This window comes from Aedes aegypti, chromosome 2 (genome assembly GCF_002204515.2).
Source record: "Aedes aegypti strain LVP_AGWG chromosome 2, AaegL5.0 Primary Assembly, whole genome shotgun sequence".
In the NCBI taxonomy this organism is placed as follows: Eukaryota; Metazoa; Arthropoda; class Insecta; order Diptera; family Culicidae; genus Aedes; species Aedes aegypti.
The window spans coordinates 429,919,547-429,940,462 of record NC_035108.1 but is presented as its reverse complement, the minus strand read 5'-3'; the positions used below and the strand labels follow the sequence as shown (position 1 = coordinate 429,940,462).

The window sequence follows — 20,916 nt, the reverse complement described above, 5'->3', positions numbered from 1 at the left end:
TAGCGCCGCATGGTGGCAAAATATCGAATCTCTTGGCTGAAATAATGATAGTCTTCAAGCTACTGAACAGCTTTGCCGAAGTCGCCATCTCTTTAAGTGGTCAAGATCCTGAGATATCCTTAAAACAAAAATTTCATGTACACTTTCGCTGTATTGTGACGGAAATCCGTAACATAAAGACCACCGCATGTCCGCCCTTGAGCTACTGATCAAATCTACCGAAGACAGTAACCTTCCAAATCATCTAGGTCTAGATGTATCATATGTTACAATGATTACATTTTTAACCCTCAAGGTTCATGTTGTTCCAAGTTCGACAAAGCGCCTCCCAACAAACATTTTTTCTGAATAAGTATTGAACAAAACAGTTTTCAGTTGAATAGATCATAAATCAGTTGAATAAGCTTTTATTTGACTACCAATATTACTAGGGCTCTATCGGCCAAGTTCTCAACTAAAAGGATGATCCTCAACTCCTAAAAGCAGATGGTACTGAATTTTCTCCGAAGACAGTATTGTAATATTCAGCTTATTCGAACCATTCTACCAGTGTTGCCAGTATAAAAAATGATTGTGCTTGCAATGTGTAGCACAAAATACATACTTAAACTTTGCTCAAATTCGAGTCAGATAACGTGCAGAAAATTTGAGTTTTATAGATTTTACTTGAGGAGTGTTGCCAGCTACCATATAATTTTGAACTCTTCCTAAAAAATTGGATTACAATTGTAGAGCTTTTTATCATGCTGAGCATCCATTTCTTTCATTCCGTTGAATTTTGGAATTTTGAACATTCCTTAATTCTTCTCAAACAGTGTTGCCAGCCACATGAACATTTGTGCGTCCGCAAACTGCATGGCATGCAACACTTCTTTCCTTCGGTATCTTTAAAATTTAATGGTACCTGCTTATAACACCCCCATCTGAATGTCTCTTCTGATAACAATCGAGCAGTGTTGCATGCTATTGCCGGAATATGAAAATCTAAATGTCTATATTGACAAATACTCAATCCATGCTTGTTATGTGAAATAAGGGTGGCCCGCATGATTCACGAGATCATAAAACGAGCACTTTTAGAATATTTGATTGCACAACTTTTCACTGTTCTATCTCTTACAATTGCAGAGTTATCAGAGATTTTCTTCGAAAAAAATGTTATTTTTAAATGTCAATATCTCTGAAAGTCGCAATCGGATTTTCAATATTTTGTCGCCATTCAAAAGATGATCTGCGAAAATAAACTGCGAGGATGTTTTTTGTTTGAAGTGTTTAACACAATTGTGAAAATAATATGTTTTTAAATGAAAAACTTATATGTAGACGTTTTTCGTTTAATGGAATTTTATTTTCAAAATTTCGAACCAGAAGGTGGGTCTGGATCACTGGTTCAGTAAATAATTTTCCTTCTTTCAACGTCTTAGATTCCGCTTACTAATATCAATACATGTACAGTCAGTGACAAAAGTTAGTAACCAAATGTTTTTTTGTTTTCATACAAAATACACAAGTTTGGAGATCAGCTTCTCAGCTTCTGCTTGTCCGAATTGGCTTAATTTGAATGACGTACTACAAATAACCTTTCAATTTCAGTCATTTTCCTTAGAGTTTCAGAGGATTATTCAAAGACAAAAGCAAGTAATTGATAGATATTTCGATTTATTTTTAAAACGGAAAGTTGTTAGTAATAGGGCGATATTCAAAACTGAAAAAAGCAGTGGTAGTAAAAATGAAATCCTGAAGAAAAAGAAAGCACCACGGAAGATGAACTAAACACAAAAAGTTATGTATTCACTTTACACTTGATTTCTTATCATTTCATTTCTAATTCAGGTTCCTAATTGCAAGTAATGTACGTTTTTCATTATTTTCCATACGTTTTGACAGTTCTCCGACTACCATTCTTCCATGCGCTTGTGTTGAAAGTTTGAGAAATTTGAGAATCCAGCGTAGCGCGATCAGTGGGTGGAATACAAAGAACAGTGTCGTCGCTCGGCGGCCAGTGGAAGAAACTGAATATTCGAAAAGTGTTGCCTGTACTTTTTGCCGCTGGCGCCAACAGTCGTTACCCTATTGGTGTGTTCTGCAAGTTTGTGTGACTTCCGAAAATGAACAACTTTGCCAAACAAGTTGGCCAATCACAACTTACCGATTTTGAATTATATTAAAAAATTTCTTGGTTACTTACTTTTATTTTTGAACAATCATCTGGCTTTTTGGAAAATGACTGAAATGTAATGAGCTCAGTATACACAAATCTTCAAGTTATTTGTAGTTCATCATCTAATTTTCAGCCAATTTGGACTACCAGGAGCTGAGACACAGAGCCTATAACTTGGGCATTTTGTATGGAAAATACAACATTTGATTACTTAATTTTGTCACTGACTGTATTTTTTTTTTAATGACTTTACATACAGTTATTCCGGTTGTTCTATCAAATACCTTTGGCATATACTATACATTTGGGTATATGGTGAATATAACCTGAAGCGTTAATTTTTTATGAATACATTTTTTTCAAACACTTTCAGAATTTGCATTTTCGCACATTTTTGCTGCAGCTACCAAAGTGCTATCTCGATTATTTTTCAAGTCATAGTCGTTTTTCGTTTAAAAACATATTATTTTCAAAATTTTGTTATGATACAAATTTGGGTGCTTCATTTTATAGGCCTAAATGCGTCAGCAAAAAAATTAACATACCATTCTCGTAAGCCATGTGGGCCACTCTAATTTCACATCACTGAAAAAAATGTTTAAAAAATGTGGAGAAACTTTCCAAAACTGAAGGTTTAGGCGCAAACATTTTTGTCTTCCTAGATATGGCTTTGGGACCAATGTGCATTGCTCATAAAAATCTTTTGTTCGTCCTTAGCATGATAGTAGCAATCGACGCTATGTATCTGGATTCAAATATTGTTTGTGATTGAATAAACCTTCAAGTTCAGTATTTTTTCGTCAATCTAAAGAATTCAACCTTAAAAAAATATATAAAAAGAGTTAACATTATTCGTTCTGCATGAGATCTGTGTCAAATCAAATCAAGTAGTGAAAGGGATTTCGAACAACATAGTTTATTTTTCACTTTAGTGTACTCTGTTTAAAATATTAAATCACTGCTGAAAAATGACGGCGAATACTGGTACAACGGAGCTAAAGTTTTGCGAAAAATTACTATGTATTCAAAATACTACAGAATGCATTTAATCGAGGGGATGTAGCTCAGATGGTAGAGCGCTCGCTTAGCATGTGAGAGGTACGGGGATCGATGCCCCGCATCTCCAATACATATTTTGGCAAATCGAATGTTCAAAAATTTTGTAGGGAGCCGGATCTTCCCTTCGGCAGTGGGGTTTATTGAAAGCTACTGAGCGTGTATTTGGTCACCATACGCCGCGTATTGAAGTGCTTCTTATTGCAAAATTTCAGATAATTCGATCGAGAAAAACCTCCCATGAATCATGGAAGTGCCCAAGTAGCTCTGCACCCTATATCTTCATTTCATCAACTAATTCCAAAATTCAATAAATATTTATGAGAAAGTATGATTTTTCAATACAACGAGCAACGAAATTGTATTCAGAAATAAATTACACAGCGTAACAAAAATATGTTTTTTCGTTGTTCAATGATAAAGTTATGTGTCTCTAGTAAATGTAAGGTGGTTAAATCTGATGCCGCTTTCAGAAATCTTCAAGCACGTAACAATTTTGAGGTTTCATCAATGTTTATATGAAATTCAAACTATGATTCATATTTTTTTTATTGATTTAATCCACCAAGTATGCAAAATAGGACTTCATGAAAACTTTCATGAAGGTTCAAATTGCACGTGTAAATCCGATTAAATTGATTTTTTCAATATGCTTGCAGTTTCCATACAAAATTTTAAGTTTACTTTCATACGGTGAGATACAATTATTCATACTGTTCGATATTACGGTGTCTATGGTTGAAAAACATTATCTGAAAAATAATTATCTTCGAGATATCCACTAAATGGAAGCTTGGACCTTCCTATTTCATTTAGTGCTAAAACGGAAATGAGTTAAAGAACTCATTTTCCCATATATAACTCGATTACGGCGTTATAACTCGATCGACTCGATAATTCGATTCAATATCGAGTTCTAGAGAGTTGATCAATAATCCTTCCATAACTCTTATGTCCATACAAGCTTAATATTGTTCATAATTTGGAATTCATTCTAATTTATTGGGTAAGAAGTAAGAGGGTGTAAGAGACAAAATGTACTTCTTCAAAACATTTTAGATTTTTTTTAGGAATTGTTTTTCACTGCAAGTTGTATGGAATCCAAAAACAAGCAGATTTTTTTTTCGAATTATGTTAATGTCCCTGGACGGAAAAATCACCTAAAATGCTTGAAAACAGTATAATTTTTCAGTAAACCTAACTAAAAATCGAAAAACATGTCACTCACGTCGTTGGTTTTGGACACCTAAATTATTAAAATTCATCCCCTAGGACAGTGCACTTCACAGTGCTCCAGGAAGTAGATTTACGATGAAAGATGCTTCTGGATCTTTAATATGAAAATTTAAAACAACAAATATTTTAATGACGTTATTTGTATTAGTAAAACCATTTGTTATTTGTTGTTAAAAATTAGGGCATTTTCTTAGAAATAAAATTACCATTTTTTATTTGTAGAAATCAATATACAAATATTTCGACAGAGTTGTAGTACATTCGATTTCAAGTAACTTAATCAAAACAGTTATTTTCTAATTCTCAAATTGGCTGATTTAGAACCTTTCATTCAAATCGAGATAACTATTTTTCTGGCTCCAGTGCTTTCAATTCTCAACAAAGGAGCCTATGAACCACTTTTAGAATGGTCGTCGATGGTCTCTACAATATTGAGTTATAGATAGTTGACATATATGTATATTAGGGCAATTCTTATTCCAACAAAATTCGAAAATCCAATCGCCCATATTTTCATTGAAAGGGATGATGATGATAAAAATACAGTTCTGTGAAAAGCATTTTTGGTGGTGATTTGAAGTTGGCTTTAAACTTTCAACGTCTTTCGGTCATCTATAGGCTGAAATTTTGTCAGAACTCTATGTTCACCATAAGAATTGTGAAAAATATGGGATATGGAATTTGCAAACTTGTTTTGCAATTTGTACCGCCCTACTGTATATTCATCTCCATCAACGTGTGACCGGTTACAATGAAAAACAAAATCGAGATGACAATTCGTTTCCTCATCAACAATTAACAAGCGAAAGATATGATGAAAAAGCTCTAATCTGAAGCAGCTCTGCCAACTGCTTTGAGTTTAACATGAAATGGTAATAAAACTTTGTGGCTATTTGAGAAGTTCTCGATGAATCTTTTAGTTTCGTTCGGCACTGTCATTCAAATCAAGGGATATTTGGTGATTTATTGAAGAAAAATACCTTCATACAATATTGTTCCCCCTATCTTCTATTTGCCTTGATACTTATATCTTTAGTAGTAGCATTTTCAACATCACATTCATGTAAGAAGTACAACACCTAATATATCAAATTTAATTTGTTGAATAATATAAACTATTCTTTTGCCTGAGGGTTTGTTTTTCTTCACAATACAACCATTTCAAATCACAAGGGGATGTAGCTCAGATGGTAGAGCGCTCGCTTAGCATGTGAGAGGTACGGGGATCGATGCCCCGCATCTCCAATAGAATTTTTTTACTGGCGGAAATGAGCAGATTTTTGTGTCCATATTCATCGATACAAAAATGTTGATTTATAAAATTATTTGAAAAATCGTATTTCGGCGAGTTTCTGAATCAGGAAAAACTTCGGAACTTTGAGGTGGACCTATTGAAAAGGTCATATATTAGGAATCATAATAAAGCTCGTCATTGGGACTGCAAATAGAATTCGTTGGCAAAATCGAGATTCACATTTTATGTGGTTTACCCTCCATCTTCCATCCTCCAATAACTTCCCACCTGTTGTAAAACACTTATCGCCGACAAGCAGCGGCCACTACCGCATTGACTGCATAACACCGAAGGCCTGGTCTGCGGGCTTACAAATTGACTAACTAATTTGACCAGAAATGCGGATTCCGGCAGTGGCCTTGCGTCGCATCGCTTCGAACCAGGCGGAGAAACTAATTGCACCACTTACGGCATTAGTTCAGATTAACCATTAGCCCTGTCAATTATGCAAATTATAGAAAGGTAGAGCTGCGTCTGCGAGACCGATAAATGTGTAATCCAATTAGGATTACATTGCAGCGCAATGTAGTTTTACTTCGTTGGTGTATCGTGTCATTGATTTTACATTCGTCATTGCCCAAATAGGCCATTCTGTTCACGGTTTAATTTTGCTAATTTGAGTGCAGTAGGATTCATTCGTCTTATAACAATATGATTTATCAACCTTTTTGCATTTTGATTTTTAAAACCTTATTTAAATATCATAATCGTTTTCAGATTTCTTACATTGAAACTTTATTGATAGGATTTGTTGCTACAAAACGTTATTTGGTGATTTTGTTAAGGATAAGTACTAGAAACCACAAAATCACCGCTAAGTGGTTAATTAATTTCTCTCAAATAATTGTTGAATAAAGCTTAACCTGATTTACCTATCAGGCCTCGAAGCGTTGCATAAATTTCCGGAAGATGAGTGGTTGGCACAACACTTTCAACGGAGCAAAATGCCATTCATCCTCTTGTCACCTGTTTTTTGCTTCCTATAAGCTTTATCATGTCGCAACAGCAAAGAACGCTATTATTCAACAAAACCCACTCATTCGTCACTTATCATAAAAGCGGTGAGCACACTAACCGGAGGACACCATCAACTGAAAAAGATAATGGCTTGCAACTGAAGGAGATTGCTTCACCCCTGCCTGTAAGCTACACTGGCAACAGCAGCATTGCATTCGGTTACAACAACAGCTTGTAGCAATAGAACAAACCACTTGACTTTTCTCCTGCACTCGACTTTCGCATTTCCACTTGGCGGCTCCCTTCCTACGAACGACCCAGGTAGCGTGAGAAAAGAATATCCCAACCTAACCCCTTACCCTATGATGGCACGAGAGGCTGGGTAAACTTTTTCTCTCTTCAATCCCTGCCTTTGCCGAGCAGGTCTCCGATTATGGGTAGGCCTTCCTCATTGGGGACCATCACACTGCTGCCAGACAGGAAATTCAGGAGGAGAAATTATGACAAAAGCTTCTGTTGTTTCCCCGCTAGAATTGTAATCCTTCCACTCGGAAACAATGCTAATGGAAAGGGGCGGGAAGGCCACTAGGTTCTTCTATCTTTTTGCCTTTGTTGAATCATTTTCCGCTGTTGATGCCGGCGGGACAGGAAAACAGGGAAAATGTAACGGAATGAAGTTATGAATTTATTATATCTGCTGTTTTATTCAGCTGCAGAAATTTTTCAGACAAATGTTTGAGGTTAAGTGGTTGTTGTTTAAGCGTTCTATCATACTTACATTTCTAGTTTCATTTTTCTGTTGGTGATATTCTTTCAGCACAGTTTCAGTTCAGTTTCAGTTCAGTTTCAGTTCAGTTTCAGTTCAGTTTCAGTTCAGTTTCAGTTCAGTTTCAGTTCAGTTTCAGTTCAGTTTCAGTTCAGTTTCAGTTCAGTTTCAGTTCAGTTTCAGTTCAGTTTCAGTTCAGTTTCAGTTCAGTTTCAGTTCAGTTTCAGTTCAGTTTCAGTTCAGTTTCAGTTCAGTTTCAGTTCAGTTTCAGTTCAGTTTCAGTTCAGTTTCAGTTCAGTTTCAGTTCAGTTTCAGTTCAGTTTCAGTTCAGTTTCAGTTCAGTTTCAGTTCAGTTTCAGTTCAGTTTCAGTTCAGTTTCAGTTCAGTTTCAGTTCAGTTTCAGTTCAGTTTCAGTTCAGTTTCAGTTCAGTTTCAGTTCAGTTTCAGTTCAGTTTCAGTTCAGTTTCAGTTCAGTTTCAGTTCAGTTTCAGTTCAGTTTCAGTTCAGTTTCAGTTCAGTTTCAGTTCAGTTTCAGTTCAGTTTCAGTTCAGTTTCAGTTCAGTTTCAGTTCAGTTTCAGTTCAGTTTCAGTTCAGTTTCAGTTCAGTTTCAGTTCAGTTTCAGTTCAGTTTCAGTTCAGTTTCAGTTCAGTTTCAGTTCAGTTTCAGTTCAGTTTCAGTTCAGTTTCAGTTCAGTTTCAGTTCAGTTTCAGTTCAGTTTCAGTTCAGTTTCAGTTCAGTTTCAGTTCAGTTTCAGTTCAGTTTCAGTTCAGTTTCAGTTCAGTTTCAGTTCAGTTTCAGTTCAGTTTCAGTTCAGTTTCAGTTCAGTTTCAGTTCAGTTTCAGTTCAGTTTCAGTTCAGTTTCAGTTTCAGTTCAGTTTCAGTTCAGTTTCAGTTTCAGTTTCAGTTCAGTTTCAGTTTCAGTTCAGTTTCAGTTCAGTTTCAGTTCAGTTTCAGTTCAGTTTCAGTTCAGTTTCAGTTCAGTTTCAGTTCAGTTTCAGTTCAGTTTCAGTTCAGTTTCAGTTCAGTTTCAGTTCAGTTTCAGTTCAGTTTCAGTTCAGTTTCAGTTCAGTTTCAGTTCAGTTTCAGTTCAGTTTCAGTTCAGTTTCAGTTTCAGTTCAGTTTCAGTTCAGTTTCAGTTCAACGCATATCAAATTCAAGTTGAACAGTCGACTCTGTCCAAAGTTAAACTTTCTGCCGAAGCGTAAATTATTCACATATATTCTTTCCCCATAAATCCATAGCCGCAAAACCAAATAATTAAACCCTTGCTCCACAATTACATAAATTTCTACCATCTATGTACCTAGTTACATTTCCCTAACCGACTTGCAATTTTCCACTCGACGATTTCAATATCCCTTTTGTGGGGCGGAACTGCTCACCCTTGCAGGGAAGCAATGTCGCACAAGCTATCATTTTCCCAGAATCAATTCATGCAAATTTCTTGAGAGAACACTTACACAAAAGCGGCTTGCTACAACATAGCTAACAACAACAAAAGCACAGCTTTCGCCATAAGCCAAGCCAAGTTTCGTTCGACTCCGTAGCATCCAATCCATGGCATAATATATCACACAGGTGTCTGGCATATGCCTAAAGTGTAAACGATTTTACCCATGCTATTCATGCTACTATAGGGTAGGTGTACCAGTATTCGCCAGCCTAAGGAACAATATTTGTGATAAATCAATCAAAAGACTTTTGACTACTGTCAGGAGTGATAATTTTAAAGAACTTATTTTTTTTCTATTATTTTTTCAGCAATATTTGAGATTTCTAAGAATTATATCACATGATTTTGAAGTAATTTAAGGAACACTTAACCTATACTCATGCCTATATGTGTACTGAAATGATTAATATTTCGTGCGGCGAATACTGACTCATCCACCTTACTAGGACAGGGCCTCATTCCACTCTTCTTGACCCTAGTGCCTCTTGACAATACCTCAAGCTTGGTGCTTCCTCGAAGGAACCGGCAAAATCCAGAACTCTTGTGCATACATATCCGTCAAGGATTCACAGCTCGTATCGTATTATTGGACTGGGAGGTCTCCGCGGTGGTGGGCCTCTGCAGAGCTCGCGAAGAAACGTTCCACTCTTGAAGAATCGAAGCGATGCGCGATTTGCCATGAATAGCAAACGACATGAGAATGGGGGAGGGAAAGGATACCGAGCAGCAAGTCGAACTTGAGTTCAAAAGCTTTTGTTTTTCTCCGATTGAATTTCCCATGAATGAGATGGGAAGGTGGGGGGGGGGGGGGTACGGGAAGCTGGAAGGCAATTTTCGTTAGCTTTACGCTTACTCAGAAAGTTCTTGAGAAGTCGAATGACGGTCCTCTTTGAACTGGAAATGTATGTTGGTACTATCATAGGCGTATGAAAGTAGGAGGGTAGGGGTCTATGTGTCGAATCAAGAACTATAAATTAATAGGTTTATGTGTGCAGCTTCTGTTTATCAGATCAAGAGATATCAGGTGGTGAAGAGTCTAGTTGAGAACTTTTCCGCTAGGTGGCGCTAGTGACAAATTTTCTTCAATTGTCTATATCTCAAGATCCTTATCAGCTGGAAGGTTGGTGTCTTCGGCAAAGTTGTTGAGCAGGGCTATCTGTAGGTGAAAAATCTTTTTGGGAATTTATTTGCTAAGCAAGCTAGTAACAAATTTCCTAAACTAAAAGAGTTTTTTGAGATCTTGTGAAAAAATGGTGCAAAATTATCGAGAAAAAAAAAAGTCTCGCTATTTGCCGGTAGAGGGATTAATAGTCTCTTCAAGCGCAGTTGCATTGATTTTGTGATTTATATAGACATTTCCGTTATTTGGTTTCTTCAAAATTGAGTCATAGATAGTTGACTGTAGTTTGATGTTTATTCATACTTTTGTATCTTATGACAATCTAGATGGAGTCTTAACATCTTTCAGGACATCAGTTCAGATGAACAATATCTAGTGGATAAATTCCCTAAAAAAAATCTCCGCCAGTAGATCTGCTGAACAGTTTTGCCGAAAATACCAACTTTCTAGCTAATAAGGATTTTGAGATATAGACAATTGAATAAAATTTGTCACTAGCGCCACCTAGTGGAAAAATTTTCAATCAGACTCTTCACCGCCTGATAGCTCTTGATCTGCTGAACCACTTTGCCGAAGACACCAATCTTCTAGCTCATTTAGAAGTAGAAATATACGTTTGAGGCCAGTTTTGGACTGGTGTCAGGGGGGATGTCTCACCTCAGGATTTTAAGACCAACAAACCGCATTTACTTCAAAATTGATTTACAAATAATTTAAAAATAAATTTTCTTTTAAATACTCGTATGTATTCTTAACTATCTGGTATACTGCCCATAACTGCATATTTGTCACAATCGACATTTTTGACAATTTCGAGTTAATACCGTGGAGACTCATCAAACGATACATATTTTCGATCAACTATCTAACATCTGTGAGATTATTCTAGAAAATTCGAAAAAAAAGCCAAGTTGTTTTGTCACATGGTAATTGTAACCGCATAACAGTCACATTGAGATTTTACATGATCCACGTGATGTAGTAGCAATACTATTTTTATCAGAATTATTTCCAGTCATTAGGGAATCTAATGACAACATGAAATACTTCGCAATCTAGATTAAATATAAAGAAACCATCTTCAACGAAGTTTTTTTAAGAGATCAAGGGCTGACATGCGGTGACTATTCAGATTCGGCGGCGGTGCTAGTGTGCACGAAACGTTGTTTAGCAAATATCTCAGAGGCCTGACCATTTAAAAAAATGGCGTCTCTGGCAACGCTATTTAGTAAGTTAAGTGCCATATTTATTTGAGCCATGAGATTTGAGATTTTGACACCAGGCGGCGCTAATGAGCGTGCAGTTTTTGTTTTGCAGATACCTTAGGTGTCTAACCACTTAAAAAGATGGAGTCTTCCGCAAAGTAGATCAGTAGCCCAAGAATCACCTTTATTTTAGCCAAGAGACTCGACATTTTACCACCAGCTAATTCGAAATTTTGCCACCAGGCGGTGCTAGTTTGCATTAAATTTTTGTTTTACTGTTATCTCAGGAGCCTGTTGTTTACTTAGAAAGATGGCGTCTTCAGCAAAGTTGTTCAGTAAGTGAAGGAGTACCACTATTTGAGCTATGAGATCCGAGACTTTCCTACAATGTGGCGCTAGTGCTGTAACTTGTGGCATTGCCGAATTCGCTCTCATTTGATTTTGAAGCACGATCAAAGCAAGCCTGTTGCGGTCCATGATCGGCAATGTATCGCAAGTTGTAACAAGTCTGATAAACAGGAGCAGCGAACGAGAGCCCCAAAGAGAGGGCGATGATAAAATATATTTTTGCAATTTCTCATCGTAATAGGCTGTTTTTCATCACGCCAATCTGTCATGATACGGCCTACTTTCCTGCACTGAAGTATGCAGTGCGGGAATAGTCATTACCTAACTGAAACCAGTGCTGTAATGATTCATTACGCAACGCTTTCTCATTACGCAACTGTTTTCAGTTGCGTAATGAATCATAACACAACCATTTCTCAGAAATTGTAAAATAATGGTGGATGCGTTCCGATATAATTTCTGATACCCTCAAGTGGTCTTCTACGAAATTGCAAAAAATGTTGTACGTAACTCGTTGCAGAACTCGATTTTTACAGCACTCGTCGTAATTATCCTACTCGGCAAGCCTCGTAGGATAATTTTACGACTCGTGCTGTAAAAATCATCATTCTGCAACTTGTTCCGTAAACTACTATTTTCTCGCTTGTTTTTAGTTGGGGATAGGTTTTTTACTTTACTGGCACGATAAACAATCCCCGAACTTCCGATAGTAATAGTGTCCCCCAAGTTTGGAGCTTGATTAGAGGGGTTTTATCATGCACTGCTATCCCCCCGATCTGATCAAAGTTGTAGCGGTATACGATAAACAGTCTCTCATAATGTGCTGCATATTATGATAGTTACAGAGAGCGATACTTGAGAGATTCTCTCATTCAATCCCTGGTTTCTCAGGATTCAATCCCTTGTTTTATACATATCTCAGTAGTTTGACCACGTGGAAAGATGGTGCCAATGAGCATTTTCATGCCAAATTTCTTGCTCATTAGCGCCACCTGGTAACGAAATTTTAATAAACTGGCTCGAACACTAGTAGTTCTCCTCTTTTTGAACAACTTTTCCGTAGATTTTATTTTTCTAAGTGCTCAGGCTCCTGAAATATACGCTAAACAAAAAGCTTCATGCTTACTATAGCGTTGGGCAAATTTGTCTATAATATCGATGTTACTGAATCGATTCAAATTTGAACTGCAGAATCGATTCTTCGATTTAATCGAATCCTTTGAATCGATGTTTTTGAATCGACTCGAATCGAATTCAAATTACAATTTATGAAGGTTGAAATGAAACCAAATAAATTTGCATGAAATTTCGACATCTTTCAATTCAATCAGTTCTGAAATTCAATAGAAGAGATTTACTACTTCAAGGCCAGCTCAAAATTCGTTTTCATCTTCATCAACTTATTAACAAATATTCATCGATTCCAACAAAAAGAATCAAATTAAAAAATCGAATGAAGAAAATCGATTCATTCAATTTTAGATGCCTCGAACATCGATTCAAAAAATCGATTAATCGGAATGAAAACATCGATTTTCGGAACATCGATTCAAAAACGCCCAACGCTAGCTTACTAGCGTCACCTAATGTCAAAATATAAAATCTCTTGGCTAAACAATGGTAGACCTTGAGCTACTGTACAACTCTGTCGAAGACGCTATCTTTCAAAGTGGATAAGGATTCTGAGATACAGATATGTTCCGTTTTTATCAACACGATCTGCAATTTTCAGTTGACAAAAACGGATCCGTGACAAAAACGGAATAATTATCTTAGACATAATATTTTACAAATTTGAAGAGAAAATTGCAGTTTCATCAGGATAATACACATTTTCATCATATAAATGCACAGTATTGATGATTAGGAGCTTTGAGGAGCATTTAGATTGTTCATTCGTATAGGTATTGAAAGTTGATTGCAGATTCCAATCAGTTTTACAGTTTACAGTTTTCTTGGTAAGAGTTTCAATAGATGGAAAATGGAATATTAACACGTTACTCACATAAATGTATCATGAGATGGATTGTATTTGTTAACATAACTATAAGGAAGTGGGTCAAGCTGACCTTCGTTTTTTTTCAGAAATATTCCACAAGAAACAACTTTATTTTCATCACTTCATCCTAATCCTTCTGTTTCTTTTTCATTCTTATGACATTATACCCCAACTGAGAAAGAGCCTTCTTTTCAGCTTAGAGCTTTTTTTTGTAAATTACTTTTTTTTCATTTTTGGTCACACCCGATTGGCGATTAAATGTGGGTGAATTTTGCGATAGCTTTGCAAACTCAAATGAATATTCACGGTTTCCTGTGCTTTGAATTGCCAAAACAAATCAGTAAACTGATTGTGCGGGGTTTCCTTCCACAGTTATCACTATCATCTACGACTGGGATTGCACCAAACGCTATTCTAAAACTGCGCCATATTCGCCTTTTAGCTTTACGTTAGATCACGAAAAGGCTGGAAACTAAAGTTTTAGTTTTTTTTTTGTTAAGTAACACTAATATTAAATAAGTTCATCAAAATGTTAAATGTGTACAAACTCCAGAACAAACATCAAAGGTCAGAAATTTTCGTTGAGTTTCATGAACAAGCGTATGGTAGTTGGTATTAGACTCTTAATTGACCTTTTGGTCTGCATGGATACTTGTCAGCTCAAAGATCAAGATCCCAGCAAATGGGATCTTGATTTTTGGAAAAATTATACAAAAATACATGTTAAAATTCAAGATATATCTGATGTTCTGTGAAAATTTCATTCAAATCGGTTCATAAATAACTGAGATCTAGCTTACCAAAGTTGGTCATTTTGTATGGAAAATCGAAAAAGTTGCAAATGTTTTGTCCAATACTGTATTTTATTTTTTTAATACTGTCAACTCTCCACAACTCGATATTTAAGGGACCATCTAATTAGGGGGGAGGGGTGTATTGAGTTACAGAACACAAAACCAGTGCAATTTAGATCCAATAGACCATCAAGATAGCAATGATAACCATATTTTACTATGGTTCTCTTACTCGATATCGAGATACGAAATATCGAGTAAGGGAGAGTTGACTGTAAATAGCAAAGTGTGGCCTTTTCATGATTTTTATTCCGCATGAATATTGAAATATTTCATGTTTAGAGTGTCCAGAATTTGCATCAGTACGGTACTTAAAAATTGCGTTGAAAATACTTCTATGGAGGAATACGATAAAAAAAATTGTAAGGAATTTAATAAACAAATTAAAGTCATATCTCTAGATAATATCATGGAGTCTTCATGAACAAATCTCTGAGAAAATCGCTATAAAATTACCTTGAAATTTTTATAGAGTAATCTGGAACATTATTTCTAAGCAATTTCTTTAATGATTACTGTTGAAGGGGAATGGATCGATTTGCAAGGCTGGTAGCGAGTCACTTTTTAGTGACTTGGTCACTTTTTTTAAGCCAGTCACTTTAAAGTCTCTTTTTTGAAGCCATTTCAACTAAAGTCACTTTTTTCGTCAAAAAGTCACTTTTTTCAACTATTTTGAGCTAAATTTTCGGGACAAAATTATGTTTCGGCCTTTTTTAATTTAGGCTAAGTTTTAAGTTAGGTCATAACCTGGGAGGGAGGCACCGATATTTCACACGAAATATAACACAAAGTTATTTCGAATTGCAAGAAAACTCCAGCTTGCCAACGACAATCAAGGCAGACTTGATGAAAATCGCTAGTTTTCTTTTGTTGTGTTCCTTCGATCGTTCTGGACAAACATGGGAAAATGGTCAAAGTTTTCTGTGCATTTAAATTTCGTTTTTATTGGAAAAAGTAAAATAATGCGTATTTGAACACTTTATATTAAATCAAGATAAAAGGTGTTATTGTGACATTACTTTTGAATAAGCATGGATAGCTTTTAAATCGATTTTTTGTCACATTTGATAAAATGCAAAAATACGTTTAAATCAATTACGCGCTTTTATCATGTTTGTCCATTGTTTTAGATCTGGGCTCACAGTGACAGTTCGTGACAGCAGAATCTCGGCTCACCTTGACGTACATAAATTTCGTATTGGTTTCTCCCTTCCAGGTCATAACCAGAACAACTTCATGTCAGTATCAAAATATTGGTTCTTGATTGTCTTGTGAAAAAAGGTTGGAAAAAAGCTAATATTTCATAGAGTTCCGCGTAATCTGTAATATTAGTATGGTGTAGGTCCATTGATAGAAAACTAGAAGTTTAAATGTTTAGTACTCATTTTGAATATCTTTTATGCATTCTCTTTTAGTAGAATTTTTAATACCTTGTGGTGGATAATAAGATGTTTATCTTCTATTGTCGAACACTACGTTTGTATCGTTATTATTCTCTTTGTTTTCCAAATTCATTTTATTAATCAATCCATCCTGGTATAAAGCACAATACTTCTTGAAAATTTTACAAAATCTATAATATAGATATTTAACACTTAAAACGCAAAACAAAAACTATATTTTTAATATTCTATTTGAGAGTAAAACTTATCATACTTCTTAAAACAGATTCTTTTATAATTTTTGGAATGGTCTATACTATAATGTGGCCACTTTTGAGAAACGTTTAATTTGGATAACCATGTGTCCTGCATTTGTTTAATAATTCAAATGACTATTTTCGGGTCCCCGGACGCCTCAAATTTACAATAAAGTAGCCATTTTGTTTCTAAAAATCTGTGCTTACAGGAACGCATTTTAGTGATCTACAGTTAACTCTCCCTTACTCGATATTCCGTATCTCGATATCGAGTTAGAGAGCCATAGTAAAAGTTGGTTTTTATGGCCAACTCGATGATCCCTTGGATCGCAGTTGCATTGGTTTTGTGTTCTGTAACTCGATACCTCCCTAACTCGATGGTCCCTTCAATATCGAGTAAGGGAGAGATGACTGTATTATGTTTGATCTATACTTTGAGCAGGGTGTCCATCCATCCGGGAAATCCGGGAAAACCGGGAAAAACCCGGGAATTACAAATGGCCGGGAAAAATACGGGAAATACCCGTGAATTTGGAGAAGACAGAATACCGGTTTGCTTCAATTCCAAATGATGCAAGAATATTTTGACAGGGGGCTTTCAAAAGGCTGCCCGTCAACTGGTACTTTGCATAATGACAAGTTGGACTGATTTGGTCTATTTCTCTACCACTTTTTCTAAAAAATTTTACCTATTTCTTGTGAAAAATCAAAGAAGATTCTATGGAACATCAATAAGAAACGTCTCTAGAAGGGTTACATAGGGATTCCTGTCAAGATTCTTGGTAGCATGCTTGATAGATTTCCATTTAGATTCATGACAATTTTGTTATGAGATCTTTGCAGTAATCTTAACGGGAATAAAGGCGATAATTGACCAATTTCTTTGAAAGATAACTGAACATGTTATAAGAGGATTGCCAATAAAGTTTCTAGTGGATTATATTATTATTATTTATCTTCATTTAAGTGTATTTTTGCCCAAGGCGAGTTCACCATTCTAGTAAATTCTAGAAAAGATTCTTGGCTGATATTTTCTTGAAATTCTTATTAGATTCGTAGAGATTGGCGAAAAGCAGAGCCAACACATATATAGCAAATTTCTTGGAATATTTACTAGATTCCTGGACAAATTCATCGAAAATTCCCTTTGGCAGGTTTGGACTTACTGATGATACTGATTCATGGTGAAGCCTCTTCAGGATTACTAGTTTGACTAGTCCTAGATCTATGACAAAGTTCTTATGAGGTCCCTGATAAGATTTATGTCGATTTCTGCAGATTTACAGTTAATTCTTCCAATCATTACCAAATTGGAAATCCCAAAACATTTCTTGTAAAATTATTCGTGAATTCATGGCAAGTTTTTTATGGATAATTTAATAGCAAGGTCTTTTGGGTATTCTTGGGCGGACAGTCATTGGTTGAATTTTTGCCAATTTCGATCATATTCACAAATTTCATAACGCTGAAGGGGGTGGGTGGGAGTTCTCAGCGCCGTAGCGTGGCCTCATGGCGAACCTCCATTTCAGCGCCTCTCAGTCAAAGCTTATCGAAACATATAATAAAAATTTGATTTTTTTTTATTTTGAGCTACAATAAATGAAACATTTTCTTATCTTTAGAAAACAATAAATTACTGACTAAACTTTTGTTAGAAAATATGTATATTCTTTTTTTAATGAAAATTATCTGAGAACTTTTAAATGTTATACGAAAGATGCTTTAAAAAATTCCGAAGAAATTTACAGTTGATATGACTAGAAACAAATCTACTGAACCTACTAGATGTTTCAAACAAAGTTTTTCGTTGCAAATTTTGCTGAAAAAATATGTTTTTAAAGAAATTCTCCTACACAACCATTTGTTTTCAGGTAGAATTTTAAAAATTAATTTTTGCCCTGAAGAACTGGAAAGAATTTAAGAGCTTTTGCCTGAAATAGGATCCGAAAGTCATAGCAACTTCTTACAAAATTAAGAATGTTTTACAAAGACAGGATAGGACGGTTCTGAGATAGAATAGGATGGTTAAATTGTTTAATTTAATTTTTCAGGAAATTCATAGAGAAATCAAAGTAAACTCTCTAAGATTTTTAGGGATATTTTCCAGAAATTTCGTGTAGGTTTAGTCAAGATATTCTCTAAAAGTTTTATTGCAAAATAGTTCGAAAAAATGGTCAAAGTTTTCAAAAAATACACAACATTCTGTCAGAATCACACCTATAATTATGTGAAAGACCGGTCAAGATAAAGCAAGAGCTCTGCATAGATTATTATTATTTATCTTTATTAGAGAGATTTTCAGCCAGAGAATCCTGAGCTTGATTTTGTGAGAATCTCGCCCATTGTGGATCACGCTGAGGATAATGTTAGATTACACAGCGTAACAAAAACGACATTTTTGCGTGTCTCAAGGATTACATTATATGTCTCATGAACATGAATTTCACCAGATCAAGATTTTTTTCATGAATCAGCCATGGACCATGTCTAACGCATAATTTCGAAGGCATTCTTAGAAGTTAATGAATTGGCCCTTTCGTGAAAATTTAGTCTAAGTTAAGATGCACAAAGCAGATATTTGTTCATATAATTTCAAAACCTCTCTGAACTTCATATGAATTCTAGCAGCTGGACGATCAACAAATAGAAATGTATCTATCTATATTTATCTATTTATCTTCTATATAAATAAAAATGGAATGGTGTTTGTATAACACGAAATGACTTAAGAAAGAGCCAATGGACTTACATGACTCTTTCACTGTTGTATTCTTCAAGTGCTGCGACGTGTTTGTGTTTGGAAACCTCTCATGAACAGCTGGAAAATCATCTTAAAACTTATCTGGCACTTTGTATGGGAGTTTTACATAGCGTTTTTCAACAGCCTACTTGAATCCGGGACAGCTAGTAAAGATATAGATACATACCTTTTTCCAAAACACTTTCGATACTCAAACTGTTTGGAGCTACCAGTATTTTATAAATATAATCAAACATAATTTACCAAATAATTTAGTTAAACTTCACTAAATTTAACCATTTTCTATCAAAATAAGAAAATATCAAAACGCAGAAACCTTTTGTCATCTGATTTTAAGCATCCGGGAAAAATCCGGGAATGGGAAAATTGATTTTCAATGGACACCCTGACTTTGAGAGAATTGAAACGGTTCAGCTTTTTTAAAGCGAGTAGCCTCATCCGGTACATTCTAAATGATGAAAAACTCTTTATTTATAATGTTAAGTATCAGATCTTAATGATTTATGAAAATTTAAATGATTGCCATTGCATTGGTTTTAAACAGTATTTCAATCATAATCAATCTTCTATTATCATTTTTAATTTGAAATATTGATGAATGCCCAAGTATTACATTTTCCGTAATCTTGATCTAATCACACAAAATATTGACCTTGATAGGTAGAAGCTTTAAAGTAGAATCTAATAAAGGTAAATAGAAAATATTCTTCTGTGAATATTACGTTTGACGGAACTTCATCTATACGCTTATAATTTTTCTAGATTGAATCTCAAATTCTTATCTATTTAAAGTCATGGAAAAGTTTTGGGATCTACACAGTTTAACGTTTTGTCTCAAATTTCGAACAATACTCATATCCCGCACAGTGGCGCTTATAAAGATTGAAATTAATATTTTCCATGCTTTTTAATATGGAGGACTTGAATTGAAAAAGAGTTGACATCCTGTCCCGATATTTTGAAGATTCATTTGAAAATGGTTGATTAATGTCGAGTGTTCGGAATATGCGTCATGTTCGGAATTTGAGACAAAACGGTACAATCAATTCAATTTTAGCGGTTTTACACATGTATTTTTTTTTTGAAATTTGGATAGAAATGTGAAATGAGATTGATAACCTGGTAAAAAGGATTATTTAAATAAATGTTAATTTTTCTGTTTGATAAAAAAATAGGCAACGTCTTGAAATTTGGGAAGTGCAATAAAAATTTACAAACATGGTACTCAACTAGACCTTCGACCTGCAGTAGATCCTATTGAAACAATTTTTCGTAGAACATTATACTAGAATTGAAATAAAACTGATTACGGTTTGATTTCAAGTCACTTTCAGTCACTTTTTCGAGAAACGAAAGTCACTTTTTAGTCACTTATTTCTGAAATCTGGTCACTAAAATAACTTTTTTCGGTGTCACTTTTTGCTACCAGCCCTGGATTTGGGAAAGCTTGAATTTTTGGCAGAGAAAGCTCTGGAAAAACTTCGGGTGACATATTTTGAAGAAAAGCTAGAAATACAAAAAAAGATATTAGATACTAAGCCGATTCTGGGACCCTGGAAGAGGACATCAATCCGATGAAAGAAATCCATATCATGCGAGACATCAATCTTCAAGTTTTTTCACTGGGAGTGTAATATGATGCATCTATCTCAGGATTTCCCAACCCGTTGTCCACCGACCCCTGGGGTCCGTGACGACTTATCAGGGCGTCCGCGAAGCCATATTTTTATTGGTGAAAATAAATATGAGGTTAGCTTGTTTTGCAAGATGTCAATATTATGGGGGTTCACAATCTTAATATCTATCTATCTTGGCTCGTGATTTTTGAAAAAATCTTTCACTATTGTGTTCGTAAAGTGCGCTAAGAGTAGTATTTATTCACTGGGAAAGTCGGAAAAAATGAAACAAATCGAAACTGACGATATGTATGAAAGTTTTTCAAAACATTATTATTTTATTTTAATCTACACAATTTCTGGTAAAATATTACAAGCCCAATTTCACCTTTCCGGATTTTTTTTTTTTCGGTGCTAACTGGAATGTGATATTAACCCTCTAATACCCAA

General features: G+C 35.2%; 1 protein-coding gene across 4 annotated transcripts in view; it reads left to right on the top strand.

Annotated features, from left to right (window-relative positions):
- LOC5573943 (tRNA-dihydrouridine(16/17) synthase [NAD(P)(+)]-like) overlaps window positions 1-20,916 on the top strand; it is a 394,431-nt gene that overhangs the window by 309,793 nt on the left and 63,722 nt on the right. The window lies entirely within an intron of this gene.